The sequence below is a fragment of the Sciurus carolinensis genome, chromosome 14 (genome assembly GCF_902686445.1).
Source record: "Sciurus carolinensis chromosome 14, mSciCar1.2, whole genome shotgun sequence".
NCBI lineage: Eukaryota > Metazoa > Chordata > Mammalia > Rodentia > Sciuridae > Sciurus > Sciurus carolinensis.
The window spans coordinates 11,070,816-11,086,946 of NC_062226.1; the positions used below are offsets into that span (position 1 = coordinate 11,070,816).

At 48.7% G+C, this 16,131-nt stretch overlaps 1 protein-coding gene across 7 annotated transcripts in view; it reads left to right on the plus strand.

Moving 5' to 3' along the window:
• The window catches only part of Dennd1a (DENN domain containing 1A), a 515,895-nt gene that overhangs the window by 463,942 nt on the left and 35,822 nt on the right, over positions 1–16,131 (plus strand). The gene's annotated exons all lie outside the window — the stretch shown is intronic.

Below are 16,131 nucleotides of genomic sequence, written 5' to 3' on the forward strand. Positions count from 1 at the left end.
ACTAAAATTGTTTTATCCATTCCTATCCGTGGTCATATTTTTAGTTGAAATAGATTGTGTGCCCTTCTCCACTTCTCTTAACTCTGGTTAGCACAAGTCCTTTTGTTTGTTTGGGGTTTATGAGAATTGGCTCTGTTAGCTAGATATGGTTATAACAAGAATTTGCAAGGTTATTTATTCTTAAATCACCGGGGGTTTTTTTTTTTTTTTTTTTTTTTTAGCCATTTATTAGGTGAGACATGATTAAACTAGTCTTTATGAATTCTACTTTAAATGTGATTCTGTTTCACCACATGAAGACCTAGAATCCTACATTTAAAACATTCCTAGTTTTGACAGACATTTATCAAGGGCCTACTATGTACCTGGCATGGAGCTATTTAGAAATGAAGGGAACTGATGGAACTGTTGCTGTAGCTATTATTGTAAGGTGTGAATTGGTTGAAACATAAGAATCATTCTTCTCTAATCAATCTGTTCAGATAATACATTCATGCATTTTTAACTTGGGGAGATTCACCCTCTTTTCTGATTTTACACTTAAAAGGGATATTCTGAAAATTGAAAGAAGCATGAATGGGGGTGCTCATGTGGTTAATGATTATCTTCAAATTGCCCTGGTGTCTGTACCCCAAAAAGCTTCCTCCTCCCCAGGGTCAGGCCCTGTTGGAAAGATCCACACCCCAGTTCCCTAACTGTGCTTGCTGAAAGCACAGCCCCTGGTTGTCGCCAGCATGGCATTCCATAGTCAGCTTCCTGCTTTCCTTTGTCCTCATTCCTGCACACACTAACCTGCCCATGAAAGGAGCCCTCGCTGGAGTTTGGAGCCCATTACAGAGAAAGAGGGGGCGGGGGAGAGGGATTTCATGGTGTTAAACATTCCATTTTCAAAACACAAAAAAAGGAGGCCCTATTTGAAATGGAGAAAGACCTTCTTTCCATTTCAGCAAGAAGTAGAGACGCTTTAATGTCATTCCCAGCTAAATGCAGAATAAGAGTGTGTATGCACACGCGGGTGGGGAATAAACAATTAAAAAAGCCACCCCAAACTCTGTTGAAATAGGAGCTGTCTGTGCCTTCACAGGTCTGCAAACTGGAGAGGATGAAAGTGGCTTTTTTTTCCCCCGTTTGTCACTTCCCTCACGTGGCTGCCAGCATTATGCAAGTGTACAGGAAGGCAGGATTTTTTTTAATGCATGCATGCGGATTAGGGTCAAGCCCCTAGGATCAACCATGCAGCCGGCTCTCCCTTCCAGCTGCAGCCGCAGCGCCTACCCACAGCCGCGAGATGCCTTAATTGAGACGTGCTGTCAAAGTGACAAACACATTTGCATACAGTCTACACTCTATTTATTTTCTCTGGAAAGGTCTACAGTCTGCTGTTGGTTGAACATTCTTAATCAGTCCGCTGTAAGTGAACTGCCAGCTAGCTCACTTGTGCCGTCCCCTTCTTCATTAGGTGACAGATTAGCTGCTGGGGGGATGGGCCAGGGGAACTGCAGACCCCTTTCTTTTAACTCTTTCCAGCTTTGTCCCACAGTAGGTTGTCCTTGCGTCCTTCCCCAGGCGCTTGGTTTGATGGGCCATTGGCCACAGCAAGTAGAGCTCCTACTACAGGCAGACATGAGTTTTAGGGACTTCGGATTCTTCCAAAAGAACAGGCCTTTGAATTCCGGTTCAAAAATTTTTGCCACACTCTCCAACCATCTGTACTAATTTTTTTATAACTTGATAGTTTTCTTTAAACAGGCTCAAACCTGACATCTGTACCAACTTTCACCCTATCTTAAGCAGTTGGTAAAATCATAGGTTTAACATACTGGTCCAGTTTTTTTCTGGGCATATTAAAAATTTTTAAGTGTTCATCAGGGATCACCGAAGCCAGTCATATAACCCCAGTGCTGTAGATTGTCCTTTTGGAAAACAACAGACCACCTCCCCACAATATTTCAGGTCACTTCCACCACAGCCCTTTGAAGGAATTTTTAACCCCATTTTATGGATTCAGAACTGGAACTCAGAGGGATCTGCCTAGGCCCACAATACCAACATGGAAACCCAGGAGAGTCTAGCTCATGCCGGCTCCCTCACCGAGCAAGGACTTCATCTATTCAATGTGTCTCTTAAAGCTGATGCATGCCAGCAAGATAACTCACCTAGTCAGACCATGCTCAATAACCTCAGAAAAATCCTTACCTAGGTTTGCATTTTTGTGAATTTCATTCTTTAAGAAAACTCAGCAGGCAGACTGTTGAAATGGTTGCGTTGATCTCTACCTTGCAAAGCTGGTGCCTGCGCAGTCTGCCAAGGGAGCTCCATGGAAACATCCCCACAGGGTGACAGGGAACCAACAGAGGCCCTTTGCGGAGTCCTCAAACAGCGGCCCTCTGCAGGAGGAGGCTGGCGAGATGGGATTTAGCATTAGGGCAAGACTGGCCACTGCCAGAGAAGGAGGTACTCTCTCGCTTTCTCCCTCAGAGTTGCTCCTTCGAGGCTGGGACCTTCCCTCTGTTTCTGCATCCATTCATCCACATACTGTGTATAAGACAGATAAGCCTTCAGTCTACACCCTTGTAGGGTATAAGGATGGTGACAGATCAGCAGATGGATAGTCTCAACCAAGAGTAAGTGCTGAGGGCACTAGAGAGGTGAGTCCAGAGTGCTCTGAGGGCCTCAAAGACACAATCTTTTCTTCCCCAGAACCACTCTCTATAGTCCCTCATGGGATCCTGTGTTAAAGGGTATTTTGTCAACAAACCAAATTCAGTAGCAGTTCATTTGTTTGCTAAAGCAGACATATGTTATCCACTCAGAGCAAAATAGAGCAAAATAGATGGATTTTTATTTGCCTCTGCATCTTGATCATGTATGGTTTCTTGGAAGGTTCAAAATTATCATATGGCTCAAGAATGCCTGTTCCAACCTTAGAAAATACTTAGTTTAGAGAGACTTTAAGTAACTATTTTTTTCCCCTTCTCAAGTTTAGAATCAATTGAGAAATAAGATCCAGGATACAGTCAAATAAGATTAAAATGCCAGCTTCCCCACCACCACCACCTGGTACTGGCAGTTGAACCCAGCAGTGCTCTGAGCACACCCCCAGCCCTTTATATATTTTTGAAACAGGTTCTTGCTAAATTTCTGAGTCTGGTCTTGAACTTCTGTTCCTCCTGCTTCAGCCTTCCAAATCACTGGGATTACAGGTGTGCCAGCTTTTTAAATTAAAACTAAAGGAATATTGCATTAGACCAGAGACCAAATGATTACTAAAACATTGCCTCAGAATTTAAGATTCTTTCACCACACAGGGTAAGTGGACAATGGCTCTTCACAGGGAGGAGCTGCAGGTGCAGGGGGAACTGGAAGGGATGACAGAGCATACTCAGGTCCTTCCCAGACCCCAGGAGGGAGCCTCCTCTCCCAGGCAGGAGTGAGAAAACAGGGTAGAGACAGACTAAGGGTGACCTGTGCTTTTGTCTCCTGGGATGGGAAATGGAAACTCCCTCCTTTCTATGACTATAGAAGGGGTGAAAGCAGTGTCTTCCACAAGGACAGAGCACTCCACAGCTAGAACATTTTGCCCTGACCCCCTTCCCTTGGGAGGAGTCAACGGAGGCAGCACCCCCTTGAAAACTGCCATGGTCCCTGTATTTAATCAGATGGCCAGACTACTAGGCGCTTTTACATCTGTGCTCATTGAATTGCACCTTAACCATCAGCCAATAAGGAAAAGAGCCTTGTGCAAATGAGGAAACCAGTTCAGCTTGGACAGTGTTTGCTGGGAAGAGTAGCTCAGTCCTGCTCCAGAAGCACCCCTACTTCTGGCCATGTGCAGCCCTCCCTCCTGTATATGGCACTGAACTGACACTGGAGGCCAGTGATGCTGGATTCTGGCCCTGGTTGTGCCAAGGCTGTGGGCCAGGGCCGGGACGGGACTTCTTGGGAACCCTCCAAGGCTAGGCAGTGGGAGAATGAGACTCACCTGAGAACTTAATGCAGACCACTTTCAGGGCCCCCTTCCTAGCATTTCCCCAACTGACTGATCTGCAAACAGAGTACTTACCTGCTTTCCAACCTGTCGGATCTGTGTGTTGAAAGGTGCATCTGTTGTTTTCCCATCTGAGCAGAGATTTATGAACTTCTTTTATGTAAAGCTTGGAGATCTGATTAAACCAGAGTCCCTATCAGGCACCACTGTGGCTTCTAGAAAGTTGTGACAGAGAGGTTGGGACACCACCCTAGGACCAGCTCTTAGAATATAGTTGTCTGCCTGTGTGTGTGTCTGGAGAGTTCTGGCTTTGCAGTGCTGAGCCAGTCCTTCAGTTCCAGTCTCCTGCTGGGCACACACAATTCCCTACAATTCAGGTGTTGATCCCAAACACCTCCAGGAGGTATCCCATGTTATCCAGACGACTCCAGTGCCAGCCACCAGTGTGCTGTGAGCTCCACCTCCTCCAGTTCTCCCTCAGCGAGTGGCACCAGACCCCGGTCCTACACACCATTGCCAGAGCCTCTCCCCTCTACCTCCCGACACCACTCTGTCTCCTCTTCTCCATCAGCTGTGTCACAGTCTCAGTGCAGGCTGTTCAATCACTTGCCCCAATTGCATGGCATCTCCAATGCAGTCATCACATAGCTTGTAGGAGGCCATCTAGAGCATGCACAGGGGCCCATGTCACCCCTTGTTCCTAGCCTCCCCTAAAGATTCCATCTTCCCCTGTTGGCATGACCCATGAGGCCCTTCACCATCTGCCTGTTCAGACCCAAAGCAGATCCTTTTGTAAGCCTTCCAGTCTCCCTGCCTTCCCAGGAAGTGTTGGTCTGCACATGCCACACCTCTCACACAGGCTTGTAATCATTTCTTGAATGTTCATCTCCTCCCCGGAAATGCGAGTCTCTCAAAAGTCCATTGCTTTCTGCAGGACCTGGCATGGAACTGGCAACCAGTAGATATCCTGGGGTTTTGCTGTTGCTACAGATGTTTAAACTAGGTCATAACTGATTGATTATTGTTTAAGTATTTGCTATGTGTCCAGCAAGTTATTTGATTTCATTTCATTTTCTGTGCTTATAATTATCTGTTCACTTGAAGAAGAAAAATGAATATTCCATTAGTGGTCAAAAACTAATTCCAAATTCACTTTCCATAAATAAGGTTTCATTTCCAAGTAGAAACAGCTTTGTATTGTAGCCACTCAGATCCTGTCTCATTTGATTTTGTGTGTCTTTATGAGATTCTAAGTTAGTCTAGATGCCCTGAGAAGGGAAGTGTTAAGAACAAGGCAGAGGACCACTTGTGCCCTGCGCTTAAGGACAAATAAAGCTGTGCAGAAGAGGGGATGGAAGGAGTCAGAGAAGGGAGAGTCCCTTTAGCCCGTGAATTACATAAAATAAAGCAACTGCATCAATCAGACATAAAGATTTTATCTGTAAAAGAGACTAAGATAGATACATAAGCTTATGCAAAGTTGGACATAACTCAGATGTGGGGGTGTTTTTTATTTTTGCTTTAAACATTGTTCTTTTTTTTTTTTTGGGTGGGGGGGGTGCTGGGGATCGAACCCAGGGCCTTGTGCTTACAAGGCAAGCACTCTACCAACTAAGCACTCTCCCCAGCCCAAACACATTCTTGAGAAAGGTGAGAAATTTGAAGATAGACAGAAGTACTAGACAGTGATGTTAGTAGCAGGTTTTATATGTATTCCTTATCTTTGTTCCTAGGAGATACATACTGAAGTATTTAGGGGTGAGATGGCATGGTGCCAGAAACAAGAAACTTACTTTCAAATGGTATGACCAAGAAGTTACACACACACACACACACACACTCTCACACACCATCCATTCAGAGACAGAGGGAGAAAAAAAAATATATATATATATAGCATTTCACCCCCACCCCCAAATTTAACTGCTGAAAGGTGAATGCCCACCAGTTGCTAGAGGAAGGGTGCATGAAGCAGATTTTAGAATCTGGCACCTCTGGGCTTGAATTTCAACTCTGTCACTAACTAGCTAGTGACCTTCAGTAGGTCATTTAACCTCAGTGAAACTCAGTTTCCTCATCTTTAGACTGGGGTGATAATATCTGAGCCATAAGTTGTTATCAGGATTAAATGAAATATGCTGGCACCTACGCCCAAGGTTAGTCTCAGCCTCTTTCCCTGGTGGGCAGGAGCAGAACTGGTTACCTTCCAGCCAGTCCTGTCCTCTCAGGTCTCAAAACATGTCCTCCTGCCCGTGCACTTATAGCCAACCTGCATCCCTATCGCTCTCAGTAGGAAAGCAAAGCTTAGGCCCAGAGGAAGCTGTCACTGTGCAGAGGGAAAGGTACTGGTGGCATCTCTGGGGGCTGGCACTGGAGAGGGCAGATGATGCTACCCAGTCTGACTTGGACTTGAGAGCAGAAGGGGCAGGGGGCAGGTCAGTGCATCCAGCATCAGACGGGAGCAGGCTGGCAAGCGTCAAAGTCATTTTTGTCATTGGGACTTACCAGCCACATGCCCAGGGCCTAGAATGGAGAGTTCCCTACACTCCATCCCTTCCAAGCCTGTCACTCCCAAGCATGTTTCCCCTTTCCATTGCCCCCTTTTCTGCTCTTTTCAACCAATCTTTGTCCAAGAAAGCAAAGCACTGTGTTGGTCTCCCCACCACATTCTCTCCAGCTTCTCTGGCTCCAGTCCAGCCTTTGTGCCAGCTGTAGGGTGACTGTAACAGGGCCCTGCCTTCTGTCCTGGTGGGGTTGCTGCCTACCATTATCTCAACTCACTCATTGGCATTACCAAAAGCAGTGTGGCCCCCAGATGGCAGCAGGTCTGTGTTCAGGGTAGTGGGCTAGACCTGTCTTCCCACATGCACTCACCCTTTTATAGCCCAGGCTAGTCCAGAGACAGCTTTCTAAAAAACTTAGCAAGGGGCTGGGGATATAGCTCATGCACAAGGCCCTGGGTTCAATTCCCAGCACTGCAAAAAGAAAAAAAAAACAGCTTAGCAAGGCTGGGGTTTGCCCCTCTGGGCAGACACATTTTGATTTCAGGAGGGGGAACTTGCCAATCAAAACAGAGAAATTGAGATTCTGAAAATTCGTAAGGCTGAGTTGGAAATTCAGGAGATTTCTGAACAAGCGTTCGGTGTTGCCTTCTCGGGTAGCATTCCCCTCATCGCAGGGGGCTGGAGACGCCGGACAGCACAGCAGTGTGGGTAGAGCTCCCAGGGTGCTGGGGAAGGGCTGAGAGATGTCGGTGGCCAGTGAAAAACCAGCTTCAAAATAGCCACTTGCTTTCTAAGCCACACCACCCCCACTTCAGCACAAGTGAAGGACGGCTGCAGAAGACCGGGGCCAAGGTCATTCTCCCTCCCAGACCACCCCTCCTGGAACCTGAGCACCGTGAGTCCGTTTGAGCCCCTCCTGTGTGTGAGGCATGTCTCCACACAGCTGCAGGAGGGAGGTGAGGCCGAGTTGCTCACCCTGGCCAGGCACTGAGCCCTAGAGAAACACAGTGGCCATTCCAGTAGGTTGACCCGTGTAATCCGCTCAGCCCCCCTCTGGGGGTCTCGGAGGAAAGGTCAGGCTCAGAGAGGATGGGGACTTAGCCGAGGGTCTGCAACTCAGAAGCCATGGTCAGGGCTCAAAGCCATATTGTTGATTCTAATGATTGGGTTCTTAACCAGCTCTGCTGAGAACATGACAGTTCCATGCTGGGTTTGTAGTGTCTGAGCCAGGGCAGTGACCTGAGCAGGTGGCCCAGCATCTCAGGATGTGGGACCATAAGTAAGTCTTTGTTCCTGGTGTCCTTAGACTCCCAGGTCCTCCTTAATGCTTCTGGGCCTCATATGGCACTAAGACAAGCAGGTGTCCTGTACCTGGTGGAGACTCTGTATACCAAACCCTTTGGTCTCAAAGGCATGCTGGTGCTTTCCTGATATGTATGTGTGAGGGAGTAGAACACAGAATGAAAATCAAGCACATATAGAAGTTGGCATTGGTGACGTCAGGGACAGGGCCTAGGCTGGGAGTCTATACTTATTAGGGTAATTGGGGTTGCAAGAGTCATAAAACCCAAAAGAGAAATCATTGACTTATATTAGCTTCAGGTATGGCTTGATCCAGGTATCCACTCATTCAAACCCATTTGTTTTTGCTATATTTTTTTACTTTGCCTCTTCTTCTAGGACCACTCAGCAGGCCTTCTTCTCCTAGTGATGGCACGAGTACCATAGCTGTAGACCACACTGCTCTAGGGCAAGACCAACAGGAAAGTGAGTGCCATTTCCTAGGAGCTTTCACACTGCTGATAAGTAAAGCCCAAGTGAAGGCATGGCCTTCACTTATGAACCCAGCTCTGCTCATATGCCCCTGTCTTAACCATCTCTGGGGCCAAGGACTCTGAGCTGTCAGTGTAACCCCACCTGAAGCACAGGCCTGAGAGATGGTTCCTGGGAAGAAAATGAGGTGGCTGTTATCTAAATAAGGGACAACAGGTCAAACTGATAATATGCAGAGATCAAACTGCAAAATTCGTCCCAGCCTCTTGTCCTGTTGTCTGATGACAGAGAATGTTTCAGACCCAGAACTGTGAGGATCCTGAAGTCAAGAGAGCATGAAGGACTGAGTCAAGGTCAGATGTCAACCAGGACACCACATAGAGAGGGGACAGAAGGGAAATGGCAGGTCAGTGCACGGTAAGACAGGGTATAGAAGCAGGTGTCCCAACTTAAAGGGACAAGCACAGCCATTCATGGTTGCCTATAATGGCTTCTGAGGGATGGAGAGCAGCAAGGTCAGCTACAGTGTATGGCCAGGAGTGGAGAAGGAAAGATGCCAGGAACCTGGGTCATTTGTTCAGCAAACAATCACTAATGACTATTCTGGGCTGCACATGTGAAAATAGGGATGACAGTTACCTGGACCTAGGAGGCCACAGTACTGTAGCCAGTGGTTCAACTCAATCCATTTTGTAGTTTCAAAAAGCCCAGATTTGTGCTTATGTGATGGGACCATAGGGTGTCTCCAAGTCTCCTTTTTGTCCTTGTTATTTGCTTTAAACTCCAACCAGTTTTGTCTTGAGGGTGGTTATGGCCAGCGTCCTCGGGAGATGCCATTACCTTCGTGCTGGACGTAGGTGCAGTGTTTATTCACACTCTTGCTCTGCTTTAAGGACAAGGTGGAGGGCTCATTGTCCTAGGCAGGTGTGAGCTGCTGCTTCAGACTGTGTCTCAGATTCTTGGGGAAGGTTCCAAACCTGAGAGACTATGTTTGGCAGCTACTCTTGGACAGGGTGGCAGCTGACTTCCTGTTAAGTCCCAGATTCCCCTACACTGGCCCAGGCGGTTCCCACCTACTTTCTCTAGCTGGTTACGTTGGGAAATTCTCACTTTTTAGGCTGTTCCTTAAGCCAAAGATGTGGTCTCCAAAAAGGTCCACCCAAGAAATATGAAGAGGAGTGGAAATTGGGCTGGTGGACCCTGCCATGGCTGACCCGTGTACAAACTTCAGTCCAGCTGGGCTCTGTGCCTGCGAGCTGCATTTATCCTTCCTTCCTGTGGGTGGTGCTCTTCCCACGTTCTGACCTGGCCCTGGCTCTGCCCTGTGGGGAGCTGTCGGGCTCTATCTGTGGTTTCTAGTGCCACTTTCGTTCTAGCATCCCCAGTGTCCTCTTCTTACCCATTCCTCTTTCATGAGCTTCAGCTACTGGGGGCTTATTCTGCCCTTGGACTTCCCAGGCATGCTTCTGTCCATTTCCACCAAGGAGCCAGCTCTCTGCTCCCCTACACCCCTCAGGTTTTACGTCTCGTTGACTGCTCTGTGAGGTACCAGCACGTCAGAAAACACCATCAAGAATGAAGATAGGCCCTTCAGCCCTCAGAATGGTAGTCCCCTTCAGGTTTCCCTCCTCGGTTGCCAGTTGGCCTGTATCAGCAAAACATACCCAGCCTTGAAGGACCCACCCTGACCATAGCTTGATTTTCTGAATTGGAGATCCCTGTCATCCTCCACTTCTGGCCAGTTTCTGCTCACCCTGAAAGACTCTGTGAAGTGCCCACCCCCTCAGAGACCCTCCTTTCCTCTAGCCCCTGACACTTGTATTCATTCATTCACCAGCTCTTTATGGACTTCTGCTCAAGCCCAGACTTCAGACAGGACACAGGGGGGACCCAGGATGAATCAGCTCCTGCCATCTCTGCTGCCAGGAATGTCCTTCCTCTTCTGTTCCACCTGATACAATCCCACCAGCCCTTCAAGACCCTGCCCAAACACCTCTGCCCCTCCAGCCTCCCCTGCCTTCTCCAAGCCCCATGCTTCCTTGCTGCTCTGGGCTAGAACCATCCCTGCTGGCTGCTTTCAGGTGGTGCATTTACATTCAGTCCCCAGTCGGGGACAGTGTTGGGCTCATGTTGTATCCTTGGCACCTTACAGATCCTGGCACAGACAAACTGCCCAGTGGGAGTTTGGGGAGTGACAGAGTGAGCATAAAAGGCAGCAGATCAGGGACGAGGTGAGAGCGGGGCTGCTACACCTGGTGCCCTCCAGCCCTGATCAGCTCAGAGAGTGGAAGCCATAAAAAGGGGTGGCAGCTATTCCTCAGTGTCTGTGTTCACTTTAGGATCCCTGCATGCCCAGCTGTGTTGAGTGACAGGCCTCCTGCATCCCCGAGTCGGTCCACGTTCAGCAGTGTGACAGCAGGGCCTCTTTGCCAGGGGACCAGCCAGAGCCTAAAAACAGCATTTCTTTAAAGGTCTGTGTTGGAGCCGCTCACATCCAGCTCCCTGCCAGGGCGATATTGAGCGCAGCAGGACAAGAGCAGGAAATCTGACTCAGCGAGACCAGAGGAGGCATTTTCTCAGATTAGAATTCTCTGTGCCAAAGGTGGGGAGTTTATCACAGTAGGGAAGGGGAAATAGAACATAAAATATTGAAAATAAATTATATCCCACAAGCAAGATCCTCCAAGAGAGTCAGCTCGGTGTCCATGGCTGTGCAGGTAGTCCCTGCTCCGTGGCCACAGGAGTGTGTGCCAGGAGCTGCCTGTCGCGTATTCCTCAGCAATCCTGAGCCCTGGTGGAGCCAGGCACCGCCTGGGGTCTAGGTAAATTACTAACTGCTGCTGTGCCCTGGGAAAGGGATGACCAGGACCAGCCAAGAGAATGGAAAGCAAGAAGGGGTCACATGGATGGCAGAGGTTTCCATTATGATGCGGACCTGCTGGGTCCAAGCCAGGACCCTCCCCAAGCATCATCTCACTTAATCTTCTCAACAACACTGTAAGATCGATGCAGTCACTATCCCCAGAGAGCCGATGCTCAGAGAGGTTGGTAACTTGTCCAGGGTCATGTAGTAAGTGGCAAAGCAAGAATTTAACACCAGGCCTATCTGATGCAGGAGCCAGGCCTTTCCCCGCCCCCTCATGGAGCTCTCTTCAGCAGTTCCACCTACTTCCTGAGCCATTTGGTTAGGGCCATTTCATGTTTGAAATCCAGCAATGTGGCTTAGGATGGCTGTGGAAGTCAAGGTCACTTTGTCCTGCTTCTCTCTCTCTCTCTCTCCTGTCTGAGACATGGATGCTGTCTGGACTTGACAGTTTGCTTTATCCCCAGAAATAATCTAATCCAACCCCAGGTGCCTTAGTACAGGGCTGAGAACAACAGATGCTGCCCTTCCAAAAACCTGCTGCATGCCTGGCAGGGGTGAGGGCCTGACCCTCATCCCCTGGCTGGTGAAATGGATTCAGATTCAAAGCCCTTGCTTTACCTACCTCATTTTCCTGCTGGCCAGATCCTGGGACAGCTGGCTGGTGATGACCATAGCTTCCTGGCAGCCAAGGCTCCTTGCCAGTCTCCTGAGCACTTTATCAGAGATCATGCTGACCATGTCTGTAACTGGTGACCATTTTTGCTGGTTAGTTTCATTGGCACTCTGCTTAGTTTCATGTCTTCTGGAATTTTGTATCACACTTTGTGTATACTGCCAAACACTTCAAAATTTAGTAAAAGAAAAAGTGGAGAGCCAGGCACAATGGCACACGCCTGTAATCCCCGTAGCTCGGGAGGCTGAGACAGGAGGATCGCAAGTTCAAAGCCAGCCTCTGCAATGGCGAGGAGCTAAGCGATTCAGTAAGACCCTGTCTCTAAATAAAATACAAAATAGAACCAGGGATGTGGCTTATTGGTCAAGTACCCCTGAGTTCAATATCCAGTACCAAAAAAAAGAATGAGTGGAGAATATACAAAAGGGCCTTCTCCCAAAAGATGTTGATTGTATCTCTCTTTCACTATGAAGTATGAGGGGAGTGAACATTGCCCAGAAGCAGTTTAAACTGGATTCCTGGGATGTTGTTGCCCTTCAGCCACATGGTTTCATAGTTATGGACCCATCTTGGTTCCGCTTGGGATGCCCCAGTTCAGAACTCCCTCTGGGTGAATCCCCCGTTTGCACATCTGGAGTGATTGACTGACTGTTTCCAGGTGAGAATCAGGGTGAGCCTTGGCAAGATGAGAGGCCTGGTGGGGTGAAGCAGTCAGCAGAAGGCTGGAGACTGACCCAGGAGGTGTGTAAGCATTTTTCTTTCTGCAGAGACAGAGAGGGAGAGACAGAGGTGTTTGCTTGCCCAGGGCTGTCTACTAACCACCTTCCATTGCCCTGACCTTGATGATTAACAAGAATTCTTCCCCTGCATTCCTCCCATCTGTGATTAGAAACTCGAAGCCTTGGAGTCCCTTGCCAGGCACAACCCTGAGTTACTCTTTTATGGCCTCATGAATTCCTTTCTTCTCTCATTCAACATGTAACAAGGCATGCCAGGTGCCAAGGCCCCATGGTCAGAGGGGAATGAGACATGTCCCTGCCTTCAAGGCACTTGTTATCTGGGAGAGAAAGCTGACAAACCATAAATAAAGAGAAGTGCTAATAGACACAGGTGTGCTGGTCAGAGTAGGGTGCTGAGGAGGCCTTAGCAGGTGACACTTCAGCTGGATCTTGAAAGACAGGTTGTATATCAAATGAAGCCAGAGGATGTGGACATTCCAGGTAAAAGGAGTGGCATATGCAGAGGAGAGGAGTGACTTTTCAGGGGAAAAGGAGCCAGTATGAAGACCTGAGGCCAGCAGGTACAGGCCAGGAACAAAACTGCAGAAGAGGCAGTGACTAGACCTTGGGGGAACTTGAATCATACCCTGTGGAGACTAGAAGCCAGGGCGGGGTAATTATTCAGGGGAATGACAGCAGGGGTGTTTGTCCTGGGTCACTGTGGGAAGAGATGGCAGTAGTTGAGGGAGGCCACTAGTGATGCCACTACATTTCAGGCAAAAACTTATCTGACCAAGGACATTGCTTACAGGGGTGAAAATGAGGACAAGATGGGGAAGAGGCCTAGGAAACCAAAAGGACAACTTGGTAGGGCAACTGGGTGATTAAGTTCATCCTAACACGGCACAAGGCAAGACTCTGTCCACATTCCTCCTTATCCAACCAACATGCTCTGCTGAGGCTTGAGGTGCAGTCTGTGTGAAGGGGGGTCTTCTGGGCTGTGCAAAGTCAGTGGACACCTCCCTCTGTAGCCCAGGGTGACAGGCTCTGCTGAGGGGTGAATGGATGGCCTGCTTCAAGGAAATAGGATACAGCTCCTTCCACCTTCTCTGTCCTCCATTTTCCCAGGGTTCCTACTGACCACCCACCTTTTTACATCCTCTGGGTCCTATAGGTGCCAGGATCTCCATATCTTGCTTCACCCCTAGCCTCCATCCCAGGGTATAAACCATTGTGACCCCTCCTCCCTCGATTGCCACTCTTCACCATGCCAGGTCATTTTATCCAAGAATGATGTACAATATCATGCTAAACCAGCTTTGCAGGCAGCCTCTTGAAATGCAAGCCTGTGCCCACAGTGGGTGGAGAACATCCAGTTGTTTAGCTAGTCACTTACGATTTGTTGCAAACCCACATACACCAAGCACAGGCGGCTTGTTAGGCCTTTCACACCAAGGATCCCATAAATAAATAGCAGAGAGTGTCTTGGTGCATTAGGGCTGGAGTATGGAAATAGAGGCACTATATAAATAATACATACTTACAAAATAAATACATCAATACATTAGAGTGTGTAGCCATAACCAAATCACCTACTTAACAATCATGGGAAGCTCCAAGGGTCTGCCAAGTGATTGGCTTCCATCCATCAGTGTGCATCAGCATTAGAAATGACCGCTGAAGGGAGCGGGGTCCTCCTGCACACTGACCTTGAGACCTTTGAATTGAGGCAAGTGGTGAGATTGCAGGTGGGCACCCTGACACACAGCTTTTCAGCCATGGTGTGACGCCTACTGTGGCCGTGTGTTCCTGCAGATGTCTTAAGGTCTGCCGTGAAGCAGAAGGCTGATTAGCACCAAGTTGCAGGATGTGGTGGGTTGCACCTACAGGAAGATGGCTGGCTGGGGAGGACGGATTTTCTAATTATGCAGATTCGCTTTGGCTTGCAAGGGGCGGCAGTGAGTTCACTTCCTGAGTGACTCTTCCCAGAGCCCTATAACTTTCCACCATTCACACAGAAGGCAGGGCAGGGTTTTTGGAAAGGCAGCCCATCCCTGCTTCCCCTTTTGAGCTGTGAACCCCACTGGGCATCTGGCTCCAGCATCTGGAGCTCTGAAGGAGCAGCTGACAGGATGGCCGCTGGAGCGGGCGCCCCTCCCCTTGGTTGTAATGGCACAATGCTGGATTTCAGTATTTTAAATGAAAAATATATGCAGTTAGCTGTGCGCTGACAATGTCCTTGAGGATTTGACAGTGAGATTTTCCAGCAGTTGGTCTTCGTTAGGATCCTGGCGGTGTTTAATAAGGCAGTCGAACTGCTGGCACCTTGGGTTCCTGTTTGTTCTCTGAGGGCTCAGGGGCTGCTGCGGTAAGCACATCGACCAGAGCTGATCATTACAAGGGCGTACGCCACCATGAATAAAAATGTCACACGTTTTCCCATCTCACAGCGGTACAAAATGTCAGTCCTGTCAAACACACATTGCAGGGAGCTGTGTGCAGTCCGTACAAATTGGAGAGCTGCATATTCCCCCAGCCTTCTGATATTCTTCATTTGAAGCTGAAGAAAAACAGTTGTTAACCTATTAGCTAGGATTTTAAACTCTGCCGAGGCGCAGGATAGTAGACTTTGACACAGATAGAAATGTATTCCAGGGTCCAGGAATTTTAAACCAGGTTCTCCATCCATTTGTTCTGAGGGAAGAAAAAACAGCCACCCCTCTGTCTAGTGAACCTGACTGCCTTTCTTTAACAGACACACTGGGGAAATTTTGGGATATTTCACATCTAAGCTTCCTATCGCTTCAACGTTTGCATTCCACTCAAAAAGTCTCTTGCTTTTAGGGATGGCCCTAGGGCTCAGCCTGTTCGACTAGGATACCTCCAGGTTGAGAGTTTTTCCTGATCAGAAGGAAGCCAGAAATGTTGCCAGTCTTGTGGCCAAAATAAGCTGAGTGATGGGGACAGTGACTGGTTTGCCTGGCGTTGTTCAGATGTTTGGTGAGGGCCTAAGAATTTGATACTGGCTTCCCACTCTTGGGCAGGCATTTCTTTGCACTTACCACATGCCAGATCTTGTGCCAGAGGCTGGGGTGCCCTTGTGAACCCTCGAGGAGCCTCCTTAGGAGAGGGAAGGGGCAGCAGTGCCCCACTCTTGGGAGCAGGAGGAAGGGGATGCAGGCTTGACGAGCAGGACTCCATTGGGGCTTACAGGACCAGCGTGCATTCACTGAAGGGCAGAGGTCCACCTGGGGCAGGGCAGGCACTTTGAGGGGCTGTTTATGGTGGGGTGGAAGGTGAGGCTCATGGAGGCGTGGCCTGGGTTTGAACAGCCTGCTGAGGACAGAGATGGGACCAGCTCCCCTGGGCTGCTGGTGGCAGAAAGAGCAGTGTAGAGGCCATAGGAACTGTTTGACCTGGGAAGGATCACCAGGCTCCCTATGCCTACCACTGCGAAATCAGGAGACTTTTATTTTAATTTTCTAGTAGCATACTGTTTGGGGTGGACATCATTCCAGAGATGATAAATGAGTCTTGGTTTTGCTGAGCTGGCCCTGGCCCTTAATGTAGTGAGCAAACCCTTGCCTAGTAGGGACCCAGGCCTGGTG